Here is a 12,407-nt window from a genome sequence, read left to right as displayed (position 1 = left end):
TTTTTTTCTTTTCTTTTTTTTTTTTTCTTCTCTTCCTGTGCAGGAACCCCTTCCACAATTTTCCTTGCTTCTAATTTAATGTGAAAATGCCCTCCATTCCCTTAGTGCTTTAAGTGAGTGAAAAGTAGGAAATATTCAATAAAATTCTCCAAAAAAAGACAACCATGAGATTCGAACTTGAGACCTCCTGGTGAGTAAGGGAATATTGCACACCATAGCTCACCAACTACACTAGGTAGTTGTTGTTGGAGAGATATGACGCCCGATAATGCTTAAAGTCTTTAAAATACAAAACCTGCAAAAAGAGAGTAAAACCCAAGGTAGCTCCATTCTAAATCTATAAAATGCATGTTTTATTACCCTAGATTTCACACATAAATGTGCTCATCAAAGAACCTCCGTAGATGGACGTCCATCTCCTGCACCTTTGATGGGATTTGGAAGGCCATCTATTTTGATGTCTCCACCAAGATCGCAAACCTTCCACTTCGCTTGGTCCCCAACTCCCCCAAAAATAGGCATATTGTTGACTCTTGGAATCTCCCATCTTCTATTCTCCCCCATCCCCCTTGAGGGTTTGTATCCATTAATAATTGTCTTTATGTTTTGAATTGGGCTCTCCCTTGGCTGGCCTTGTGCCTCCCCCCACTTTCCCCTTGTATATTGTTCTTTTGGGTTAATGTATATTTATTCATCCAAAAAAAAAAAAAATGTCTTGAGTTCCTCCAATATTCAATTTGGAACATATCTATTGTTGCAATCTTGAAGTCATGTGATCAAGATAGTTTGAAATGTTATAGTTCATTGCTTGTTTGGAATTCTTTTTATTTTTTCCAGCTTAGTTGCAATCTTATCAATTGCATGCCTTCATTTTTAAGTTTTTCTTATGCAGGGAAATAACATATTAGTATCTATTAGAGATATTCCTCTATGCCATTTGGATGCTTGATTAAACAATATAAGCACCTAGACGCCCTTCCACAACTTTGGGTTGCCTTTACGCATTGACAACCTTGTAAAAAATATCCTTCCATTTCTTATGATTTCTTGCTATTTAGAGTGAGGTTTACTTCATCTTGAACATATAACCCTTAAACCAAGCAGATTTTTTCTCCACAGGACCTATAAATTTAGTAGGCATTAAGTTTTCAACTACTTTGGGTTTCAACTGAAATTAGAACCTTGGGAAGATAAGGGTGCTGGCTTATTATGCCTTGGGTTCAGCATATGATTAACACATTGTGAAGGATGAAAGAGCACTTGACGATAAACTTTTTCTAGAGCCTAGAGGTCTCAATAGCCTCCATTACGGCTCTTATCAGGATGTCAAAATGAATCATGGTCTTTGTTTTCATATTGTCAGCTGGAGCATTCAACATTTTGCAGCGAAATTTTTTGTTATCTCGTCTAAGATACTTGGTGCTGATTTCATTTGCAGAGTGGTGGAGGCCTTGCCCCACCACCCCTCCTTCTTCTTCATTTGTATATTCTTTTCTCCCTTGGTAATGAAATTATTTATTCATCCAAAAACAAAATGTCGTTTCCAACTTTGTTTTTTATGGATTGTGGGAGAAGGAGATTGGATAATTGATCACAAAGGTTAGTTGATCCGTTCAATTTGGAGGGTAGACCTTTAAGACAAGATGGCCAAAAGGTGGGAGTATGAACCATTCTTATAGGCTATCAATTCAAGTAATTAACCTAGTGGGTAATGCAAACCTAAAACTCTTGCCTAATTAGCAACAATTCAACTACTAGTGCAAACACTTTTTTTTTTTTTTAGATGATGCACTGGTACATTTTAGTTATTCTTAAATCAGACTTTGGAATGACAGTTAGCATGGTGAATACTACATCAATTTGTTCTTTAAGACATAGACAAATGTGCTTAGGATAATCTTCTAATATAGTATTAAAGATATATTGCCCCATAGAGGAAAATCCTCAATTCTGGGCATTCTCCCCCAGGACTGGCAGGCCGATTGTCCAAAACTTCTCCAGCCGGTTATGCTCTGTTTGGTTTTCTGCTGTCCAACATTTTCACTAGAGTACACCACCTTATGTGGGACCCCTTCCCACTATTGTATGCACTCTCAAGCCCCTTCAACACTTACACTAAGATCCCCTTATTCCTTCTCCCTCTCCTATGCTATTTATTATGAATTCCTTTCCAACATATACACTTTTCTTGTAAAATTCTCAATTTCTAAGGCTGGGTCCTAAAATCAGGGTGTTATACACCTTTCCTCGTGGAAGAGTTCTCTTTCCGACCAGGTTAGGTCGGAATTTCTCTCCTCACGGATGAGGACTTCTCTTGCTGACCAGATTGGGTTGGTCTTCTTTCCTTATGGATGAGGTATGTTTTTTACCACTGGGTTCGGCCCTTCCTTTCCTCATAGAAGAGGTCTCTTGTCGACCACGTTGGGTCAGTCTGTCTTTCGTCGCAAATGAAGTTCTTTTTGCCGACCATTAGGGTCGGCCCTTCTCTCCTCCCAAATGAGATCTTCTTTTGCTAACCAATTTGAGTCTATCTTTCCTCACGAATGAGGTCTTTTGCCAACCAGGTCTAGTTGGTCTTTCCTTCCTCATGATTGAGGTCTCTAACCGATCACTTTGAATTGGTCTTTCTTTTCTCATAGATGACGTGGTCTATGTCGATCAGGTCGGGTTGGTCTTTCTTGTCTCGAAGACTTTTCGTAGTCTTTATGGCCAACCTTTGAAGTTTATTAATACTTTGAATTGGAAATTCTACAAAAAAAAATTATCATATGTATTGGTTGAGTTAGAGTCCACATTCATTTGTCTTTTCATTGAAGACGATCATTGGTTGTGAGGTGGTTAGGACTGAAATGCATAATGGTGAACACTGTCAGGCCTGTAGGTGTGAGGGTAGCAGCCCACTCTCTCTCTCTCTTCCTCGTCGACCCTCCAATGGGCCCTCGCCACCTTGTCCCCGCCCAAGGAAACATGGGGGGCCAAATTTACATGGGTTTCATCCTCTTCTTAGGGAGGAAGTGGTTTTGGAGGTATACCCTCTTAGAGGCGAGTTGTTGGTGACAATCCAATATGGGGGATTGGGATAATGTAAAAAACGTTTGGAGTTGCCACCTAGAATTATGGGCCTAAGACCCAAGGGTGGCCCAATCCTCACCGAAAGGGCCCAAAAATTGGTCTGGTTCAGAGAATAAGGTAAGTGTCAGGTTGTAGAATTGGGAAGGTGTTAGGCACCCAATCTACTTGGTTCAACCGTTCTTCCAACTAAATGCTTAAGGACAAACATTTTCTACATTTATCCCTATACCACATGCATGACTAAATTGTTACATATATACACTGCCACAATACAAATGAAAGGTCTACATTATGCTAATTTGGATGAATGATTATACCTGAACTTAACCCATGTTTCGGGTCAAGAGGGGTGGGCCCCTTACTGAAATGAATATGGATCTTCTTGTGGGTTCTCCAGGCTCAAAGGAAAGTGGCTTTGGCCTCTAACTTCCTTTCTTCAGAGATGTTGACTGTGATGGTCGTTTGGATATTTGGACAGAGGTTCATCTAGGGAAATTGTAATTCTTGAGCTGAGACTTTGTGGAATTTCGACAGAGCTTCAACTAGGGAGGCTAGTTCTCAGAATAAAACTTCGGCAGAGCTTTGGCTAGGAGAGGCTATCAATGGGCTAAGGGTCAAGTGGAACTTTGGAAAAGCTTCGGCTACAGAAGGCTACTAAAGGGCTAAGGCTCGAGTGGAACTTCGGCAGAGCTTTGGCTAGGGAAGGCTACTAAAGGGCTAAAGCTTGGGCGGCACTTCGGAAGAGCTTCGACTTGGGGAGGCTACAAAAGGGCTAAAGCTTAGGTGGCACTTCAGCAGATTTGAGGCTAGGGGAGGCTACCAAAGGCCAACTAAGGAAAAGGATGAGAGGAAAGTCACTAGGGGAGGGGCTAAAAGGGGGCTAACAAAGGCAAAGGCAAGAAGGGATTAACTCACCCAAGGGAGGGGGTTATATAAACCAACCAAGTGTGTCTTGGGATGGAAATAGGAGCTTATTTATAGAATTTTGGATCCCAAAGGGGTGAAATTCTGAGTGTTTTTCTCATCTCGGCTCTCATTGGGTAAGGGAAGTTTACGGGGGCCACCATTGATTCATGGGGCCACGAGGGAATATTCTTAAAAATATTTCAAATTTTGATCTGGTGGTGTGTATAGGTTCTGATTTTTTAGGGTGATTACAGGAGATCTGACAGTCCGATTTTGATGTACCATATATCGTTGGAATCGTGTTTTCGAGTACTATCCATCCGTATGGTCACTTTGGACCTGATTCCTCTGTATATGCTATGTCATAATTGGACCCCACTTTTTCCTAGGCTCTAGGGTTTCTGGGTTTTTTGGTGTGAAAGGTGAATTATAGGGTTAGACCACCTTAGTCAGTTGTCATCTCTGTTGATTGAAAGAAAAAGGTTGCGTCCATGATCTGTGAGTCATCATAGCTGGGGGAGGGTGACAAAATTGGGCATCTACAGTAGGTCAATTCTTTCCTTCCCTAGTTTCTCCTAAGGTAGGATTATTTTTTCATTTTGGCCCGTGATTCTCTCACCTTTGCCCATCCATTCTACTCGGATCGGCCTCATTGTTATGGATGGGTCGATCATCACACCAAGCACCCTATTCAAGTCTTTAGGAATGGGTTGATATTCAACCCTTGGCGTGGGTAACAGTGGTGGTAGACCATAGCTGATTCTTTGAATACCATTGTGGCTAGTTCTACGGCTCATTTATCCTTGTCCATGAGATGTTGGTATTGTAGCTTTCTACTGTTGTTCCCACTGATGATGCCAATCTGATGAGGTAAAATCTGACCAGGGTGATCCTCCTCGCAGGACTTGGTCTTCACGCTAGACCTGCACAAAAGAACTAATGAGGGACTCTCTAATGCCTAAGTCAAATTTCTTCAACGACAGATAATCCAGAGAGTTTCGCTATAAAGTGATTGGTCTCCTTTCTGGGGGGTTTACCTTGATATTTATAGATAGTGGATGATCAGAGGTGCTTGAGAGTCTCATTTTAACAAGTAGTTCACTCTTGGTAGTAAATCTCTTAGAAGAGTCCCATTAGGTAAGTGTTACCTTGTTTGGTTCGGATTGGTATTCGAGTAGATCTCTTAGAGACTACTTTTGTGAGCTCCAAGCGATAAAATTTTCCTAGTTGGCAACACGTGACCCTCGGTGTCATCACCATAATCGCGAGATCAGATCAGACTCTTTGGCGAGAGAGATCAGATTAGATCCTCAGTTCGGCCAATAGATGACCTGAGGGGTCAATCTTTTCAGGGATGACTGGGTGGTCGGCTTGGCCAAGGGAAGACTTGAGGAGTCGGTCTTCCTAATGATGACTTAAGGGGTCAGTCTTCTTAGGGATGATTTGGGAGGTCGATCTTCCTTGGGATGACCTAGAAGTTTGGCTTGGCCAAGGGATGACCTGGGAGGTTGGTCTTTCCAAGGATGACCCGAGAGGTTGGCTCGGCTAAGGGATGACCTAGGAGGTTGGTCTTTCTAAGTATGACCTAGGAGGTCAGGTGGATTGATGTCCTCGTCTTTCCAGAGATGATGGTATTTCTGAGGTCATAGGTGGGGTCAGCCTCTGCCAACTGCTCACTTCCCTTGCATCAGGCCACTTGTCACTACCAGATTGGTGGGTGGTATTTTTATCGTATAAATTCCAAGGAGATTTTTGAGCTTAAATGGTAGGTAAATCAGTTGCTTTAGAGAAGATTCATTAGGCCACCTCCCTTCCTACTACTTCTTTACCACCTATACCTAAGTTTGATAAAAGAGCTAAAGAAGTTGAGGACATCCTTGATGAGGCAGTTGTGTCTACACACACAGGAGTTTCCACAAAGATTTTAGGAAAATGGCCCAGACAACCCGACATCGACTACACTTGGATCACATTTGAGAAGCTACAGAAGAGCAACTCGGCCCTATTGGAGTACTACACGAGCTATTATTCACTAGAGGTGAAATCTTCTAAGCGGGGGATAGTTGACGAGGACATCAATCCACCTGACCGTGGCTTTAGAGTCTACCAAAGGAGGAGGCACATGCATCCTCCCTCCATGGCAGCTCTTTGGGCTGATGACAAGTTTAGGGGCTATCATATTGATAGAACCCAGGTGCTAGGCCCCACAGTTGATACCCATTAGTAGTAGATCATTGTATTAGGTAGTGGTTCTATTTTATTTATTATTATTTCTATTTCTATTTATTTTTTTCCTTTGTTTCGGTTATTATTTAGTCTATTTTTAGTGGTGAGTAGTTCCATTTTTTATAGTTTTGTTTTTTACCTTTTTACTATGTTGTTTACTTTATAAACTTTGCATCAACTCTTTAGTAGTCTTTGTTATGAAGGTTCTATTCTTTGTTTATGATTGGGTTGCCTTAATTTATGTTTGATGGTCAATTGGTTGGTTTTAGGATACAAGTTTTCTCATGGGTAAACATATCTAAATCTATTACCCAATAGTTCAATTCTACTGAGCTCTCTCTCTCTCTCTCTCTCTCTCTCTCTCTCTCTCTCTCTCTCTCTCTCTCTCTCTCTCTCTTTATATTATGTGTTTTTTATGTGTGAACATAGGATATTCTATGCATTGCTTGAAACTTGTTAGTTGAAAGGAGTTATGTTTGTTTCATTTCATTTTCTTCTTTTTAGTTTCCTCTTACCTCACTACCAGATCTGTACTGGCAATCTAGTTGGTATGTCTCTAATGCTTGTAATTAAATTTGACTTATGAGGATACACTGGTATAATCTTAGCCTAGTTTGCTGAGGAGTGTTATAGTTTGTTTCAGTGGCAAGAAAGCTATTTTCGTTTCTTTGAAGATGATCCAATGGTTTGTTTCTTCTTTTGGTTAAAATTTAGTGTCCAACTTGTAGATTTACCAAATCCACTGTTTTTCAATTGTTACTAATATTTGGGGTAAGAGTGATGAAGAGATAAAGCATAAGAATGAAGCTAGAAAATCCCATTGCCTCCCTATTATTCCCAAAGAGGAGGAGTTGAGTGATGAAGATCTTGCGGAACTGTTGGACGAACGTTAAAGGCCTGGTTCACAGCATTTGTAAATGTTGAAGACGATTATGAGGCTAAAGGTTCTCTTGCAGGAAATGGGCTTATGTCTTCCGAGTTCAAATGAGGATCCAACCATTTGAAAAGTCAAGTGTGTGGTATGATGTCTGATTATTCGGTTTGAAAAGGAGATTATTGTTCCACTCCTTACCTTTTTATTCGACCATTCAGTTACATGCATGCTTCTGGCATAGGCCTTGGCCTTTCTAGCTAACAGGGAGTTTTCCCCTGTGGCCAGTCCTCCGCTTATAGTAGCTATGACTCTGGTTGGAGTGCCTTGGTCACCTTAGGGATGGGGTTCGACCCTCTAGGGTGTTCATTCTCCTCGCCTTTCTGATTGTCTCTGCAGCCTTGTTCTCTCCTTTCATGATGATAGCTCCTTTGTCCTTGGCGATCATTTCTTTGGTCTCTTTGGTCTCTTTGGCCATCACCGAGATCAGCTTAGGAATCTTCCTTTTCCCGGTCGACAAATCAGCCTAGGTACCCTCTCCAAATCATGCTTTCTATTTCTCCCTTCAAGTGCCAGTAATCTTCAATGTCATGACCATGATCCTTATGGAAGTCGTAATATTTGTCCATGTTACACCTCTCGGGGTGTCGCCCCATTTTTCCCAGCCACTTGAGTACCCTAGCGTCTGAGGAATTCTTTATCTGCATCAATACATCAGTTCTCCTTTGGTTGAGAGGTATACCTTTCAAACTTCTTCGGTGGACTGGGTGCTCGATTTCGTTCCGAGCGTTGCCTTTTTCCCTCAGAAGCCCTATTTTCCTCTCTTGAGATTTGTTCCTTTCATGTCTTTTCTTGGGCTTCTTTTCAGCCTCGAGGATCTCTTCCATATGGATGTATTTCTCACATCAGGCTTTTAGCTCGGCTAAGTTTCTTAGTGCATGTTTTGCTAGGGATCTTTTCAGATCTTTATCTTTGACCCCCTTGGAGGGTCGTGAACTCTTCCTTCTGCATCCATGCCTCTGATCCCAAGTTTCTATTGGTGAAAGCATTTCATGTAATCTTACAGGGATTCTCCCAAGCGTTGCTTGACATTCAACAAATATATGTAGTCTTTTGGAGGGGTTGGCTGCTAGAGAAGCCCTTCACAAAGATGTGGCTCAATTTTCTGAAGCTATGAATCGACTTTGGAGGCAGGCGGTTGTACCATAGTTTTGTAAGTGCTCTGAAGGTTAAGGATAGCGCACGACACATAATGTTTCCTAGACCCGATGGAATTGCATTGCAACCTTGAACCCCTCCAAATGATCAACATGGTCTCTCATTCCATCGTAAGTGTCATACTTAGGCAAGAGAAACCCAACAGGGAGTGGATCCCTCATTACTTTATTAGCTAAAGTTGTGTCATTAGTGAGATCCAGCTCATATGTTCCTTCCTGGTTATCTACCACTTTTTGGATTTCATCCTTTAAGTCGAGAATCATCTGCTTCAACCCCTGATCTTCGTCCCTTTGGCTGGCTCCTCTTGCCTGGCTTCCGTGGTGGGCTATGCTTCCTCTTTGGGTGTTGATTTCTCCTTTGCTGCTCGACTCTGAGGGTTTCTCCCAGACCTTACCGACTGCGAACTGCTTTAATCTTTATCTCGGGCCTACTCTGGCTCGATGCTATGATTTCTTGTTGTTCCATTATTCATCTAGGTTACAACCTTTGAGACCTCTCGCATTGTGTCAGCCAATTGGTCGTATTTCTCTTAGAGTGCATCAAACTGAGCTCTGGTCACATGCTTTTGTCCTTCGGCCGGAACAGGGGGTGGGTTGGCATCCTTGCGTACTTGATCTTCAACTGAGTGCTAATTACCTAGGGGACCTTCCTAATCATCATTTTGTCGCTTCACCTTTGGCAACCGGGGGTGGTCAAGGTGTCAAAGGCTCTCCTACGTTCATTTTTCGTGCCTGCGTTGTCTTCCTACCATAAGTTTTCATTATTACTCTAACGTTCCCACGGATGGTGTCAATCTGTTGCTGCCGAGAATCTGTAAAAGATTGAGCGTCTGTCCTACAATGGTACAAAAGGCAGAGGTCCAGAGATGGCTCCGGGATTAGTCCTTCGACGCCCAAGTTAGAGACCCATGTAACAATCTTCAAAGAGCAATGATGAGTGAGTTAGCGAACTCACCTCTGGCTACCCCCTTGGATCTCTCTTTTAGGATCGAGTCCTATAGAGTCCTATAAGGGAATGTCCTTTTTGCTTCTGATGAGCTTGCGGTGGTTTTAGAGGATCCTTTTCTGCACTTCTCCTCCTTCTATGGGGAATATTCTCATCATTTAGGGATCATATTGTCTTTAGGCGGGCAGAGTCCTACTATGACTCTGTTACTGAAGGTGGACTCAAATCTCCTAGTTATCTTGGTATCCAAAGTCCTCAGCTTCCTATAGTGTTCCAAATTCCTCCTGTAGCTGGACGCCATATGTCACCATCTTGCTAGGCAGTTAGTTTGTGCGTATCAAGTGAAAAAACACATGATAATTGAAGGAAGATAGAAATATTTCATTGGCAAGAGAGAGGAGGACTGAGAGCAAGAGGTGAGGGTCATTGCGAGGTCTATCTATTTTCGAAGTATTATTTGTAATACCTGGTCATGTGACTCTCAGATTAGTATATGGGTAATGAGAGCGTGTGCAAGGGTATTAACATGTATAAGATTTTTCATTTCACAAGGGTGTATGATAATTTTGTGCACTCTTGTGTCTGGGCGTAGGGTGTGCGCAACCAAGTAGAGTTACTTTTCCCACTCTTTTTATTACATTGATGTTTCTACCTTCATAGGAGTACACAAATAGACCAGTACTACCAAAGACATTTCCCATGCTTTTTTAATGGGCTTTTCTAATTGGCATCCCTTAAGGTGTCAAATAATTTGTAACCTTACATTTTTGCTATTGTCGTATCTTTTTTTGGTTGAATACATTATTCAATATAAAGGGAAAGAGTGGGGTATTTAAAAGTAAATCTTGATATGTCACATATGTACCATGGCTAGAAAAATAGGTTTCAATTCAAGCAAGTCATCCGAGTTGAGAAAAAAAATGCAAGAAAGAATGTTACCTCCTAGCGGAACGATATCCTCTCGAGTGCACCAGTCCCCCCCATCGTGTAACGGATGATGCACTTGAGATATGTGCCCTAATGCTATCAGCCATATGCTGGAGGGGCTAATGCACTAGAGATGGTCCGGGTCCACCCTTGGCATGCGAAAAGACCGCATTGCCCTTGTTGAAGATGCTCATGCAGATCCTCCTATTGATTGCGCTCGCTGAAACATGCTCCAAGAGGTAACACTCTCTTTCCAAATATAAAACCCAGTTGAAAGTCATGAAGACTCGCCTAGGTTTAAGAAATGACCAGATCAACCAAGTCTGGATTAGTTTGAGTTTTTATTAACTCGGTGCTTTGGCCTGAGTTATGTGCAAACATTGATTTTTTTTTAGGGGCTATATACCAATGATAGATCATAGGTATGGTCTACAACTAAACAAAAACAATAGTTTTTTTTTTTTTTTTTTTGTCTTCAATACTGGACTCTTTTTCTTCTTATTGTGAAGCAACGATAGCCTCATTCCCTTTCTCGCTTGGAAAAAGAGAAAAAGGAAAGTGATAATAAAAATGACACCTTGACCAAGTTTGACTCAAATGATTTACCATGTTTTGAAAATGATAAGTCGAATAAAAAAACATGGTTTTTCAACCATGTTGTTTACTTAAAAAATGTGTAAAAAAGAGTAACAACTAATAATAATAGTCAATAAATGGTTCTCCCATCACATGTGTCACACCCCACCTCCACTCACCTAAAGGCTGGTGACATGGACACACACACGTGTCTACAATCCATCCATGATCCATGATGCAATACTTTAAGTGTATAAAATTATGAAATGATTCTACGATCACAAGATAATAATAATAGTTAAATATACATAACTGGTGAAGTCTAATAATATTTACCATATTTACCGAAATGTTTTCACAATAGATTATTAATTACAGTTATGCTTCTAGGGCTACATTAGATATGTAAACAAAATAAAAAGGGAAGATAATACTCTCATCATCAACATGCTCCGAAAGCATAATCATCGCCTACACAGACGTCCTCATGCATGACCAGCTTCTAATCCCAAAGGTCACCTCCGTAGAGGGCCAGCTCCTCAGCCATAGTCTCTGTATGATTCCCTTAATCCATACTTAAAAAGGGGGTAACAACAGGGGTGAGCTTCCATGAAGCATAGTGAGGGGTGCATACAAACATCCACAACAAATCATAAAATTAAATAATGTAAATGCCCAACCAAACCAATATGAATGCAGTTATATGAATACAATGCCATGATCCGGATTAGTAGCAAACAAACCTAATGAATAGATTTTTAAGTCTATAATGGGTATTAATTCTACTGTAACATAGGTGGTATCCTTAGTCATAAATGTACGTTTATCAGTCCTTAAGGATGCAAGCTAGTTGTGAGTTAGGAGCATACCGGTCCCTACATAGTTTCTTCGGTACCGGGTAAACCTCTATTAATAATCTCCCATAATACCACTATATCGAATCCAACATCACATGTAGGGCATACCCACCACTGAATCTAACATCGCATGAGGGTTTGTCACGACGTTGGCAGCTACGCACCTCAGCTACCAAAAATCGTCCCTAACCTCAGACTGTCGGACAGTAGGATTAGCCAAACGTAAACCCTTATTGGTAAGGGTTGTAGCACCAGGGTGGTTATCCTAGCCCAAGACATTCTAACATACCACATCACATTACAATCATACTCACACACCTTCTAGGCATACAGTGCCGGAATCAACCTTTGGCCACCCTGCACCCCAATCTCCGATACATATACTCATACACACACATTCACCCTAGGCATGCAGTGCCGGAATCCAACCTTCGGCTACCCTGCATCCCAGTCACACACACACACACACTCCATTCACAACTCATGTCATTATGCAACATCCACATCCAACACAAGTAACAAGTTTTAATATGAAATTAACATGCTCATCCACATATGTATCACAACATAAACATTCCATAAAATAAAATCACACAAATCCCCTCACCTTGAGTCTTAGGTGATGATGGACAGCTGATGACCTCGTGCCGCGTTGTCTCGTCACCTCTTGGTTATACTCCTAGGACACATAAGGTTTTTAAGAAAATAAATCACCCATAGAGAAATGAAACCCTAGGCACATGTTCTAGCTTCATTTCCTATTTCTCTTTTCTTTGAAATTGTTCTCAAATTATGGGGTTTTATGACTA

At 41.3% G+C, this 12,407-nt stretch overlaps 1 long non-coding RNA gene across 1 annotated transcript in view; it reads right to left on the bottom strand.

The window, feature by feature from the left end:
- Nucleotides 1–11,057: 11,057 nt before the first annotated feature.
- LOC122088781 overlaps nucleotides 11,058–12,407 on the bottom strand; it is a 2,032-nt gene continuing 682 nt past the window's right edge. Inside the window, exons 2-3 of the long non-coding RNA XR_006143147.1 lie at nucleotides 12,206–12,277; nucleotides 11,058–11,316 (exon numbers count right to left, since the gene is read on the bottom strand). This is a non-coding gene — a long non-coding RNA (uncharacterized LOC122088781). The remainder of the gene's footprint in view (nucleotides 11,317–12,205; nucleotides 12,278–12,407) is intronic.

The sequence above is a fragment of the Macadamia integrifolia genome, chromosome 9 (genome assembly GCF_013358625.1).
Source record: "Macadamia integrifolia cultivar HAES 741 chromosome 9, SCU_Mint_v3, whole genome shotgun sequence".
NCBI lineage: Eukaryota > Viridiplantae > Streptophyta > Magnoliopsida > Proteales > Proteaceae > Macadamia > Macadamia integrifolia.
Note: the sequence above shows the minus strand (reverse complement) of the source record. Positions and strands in the feature narration are given on the sequence as shown.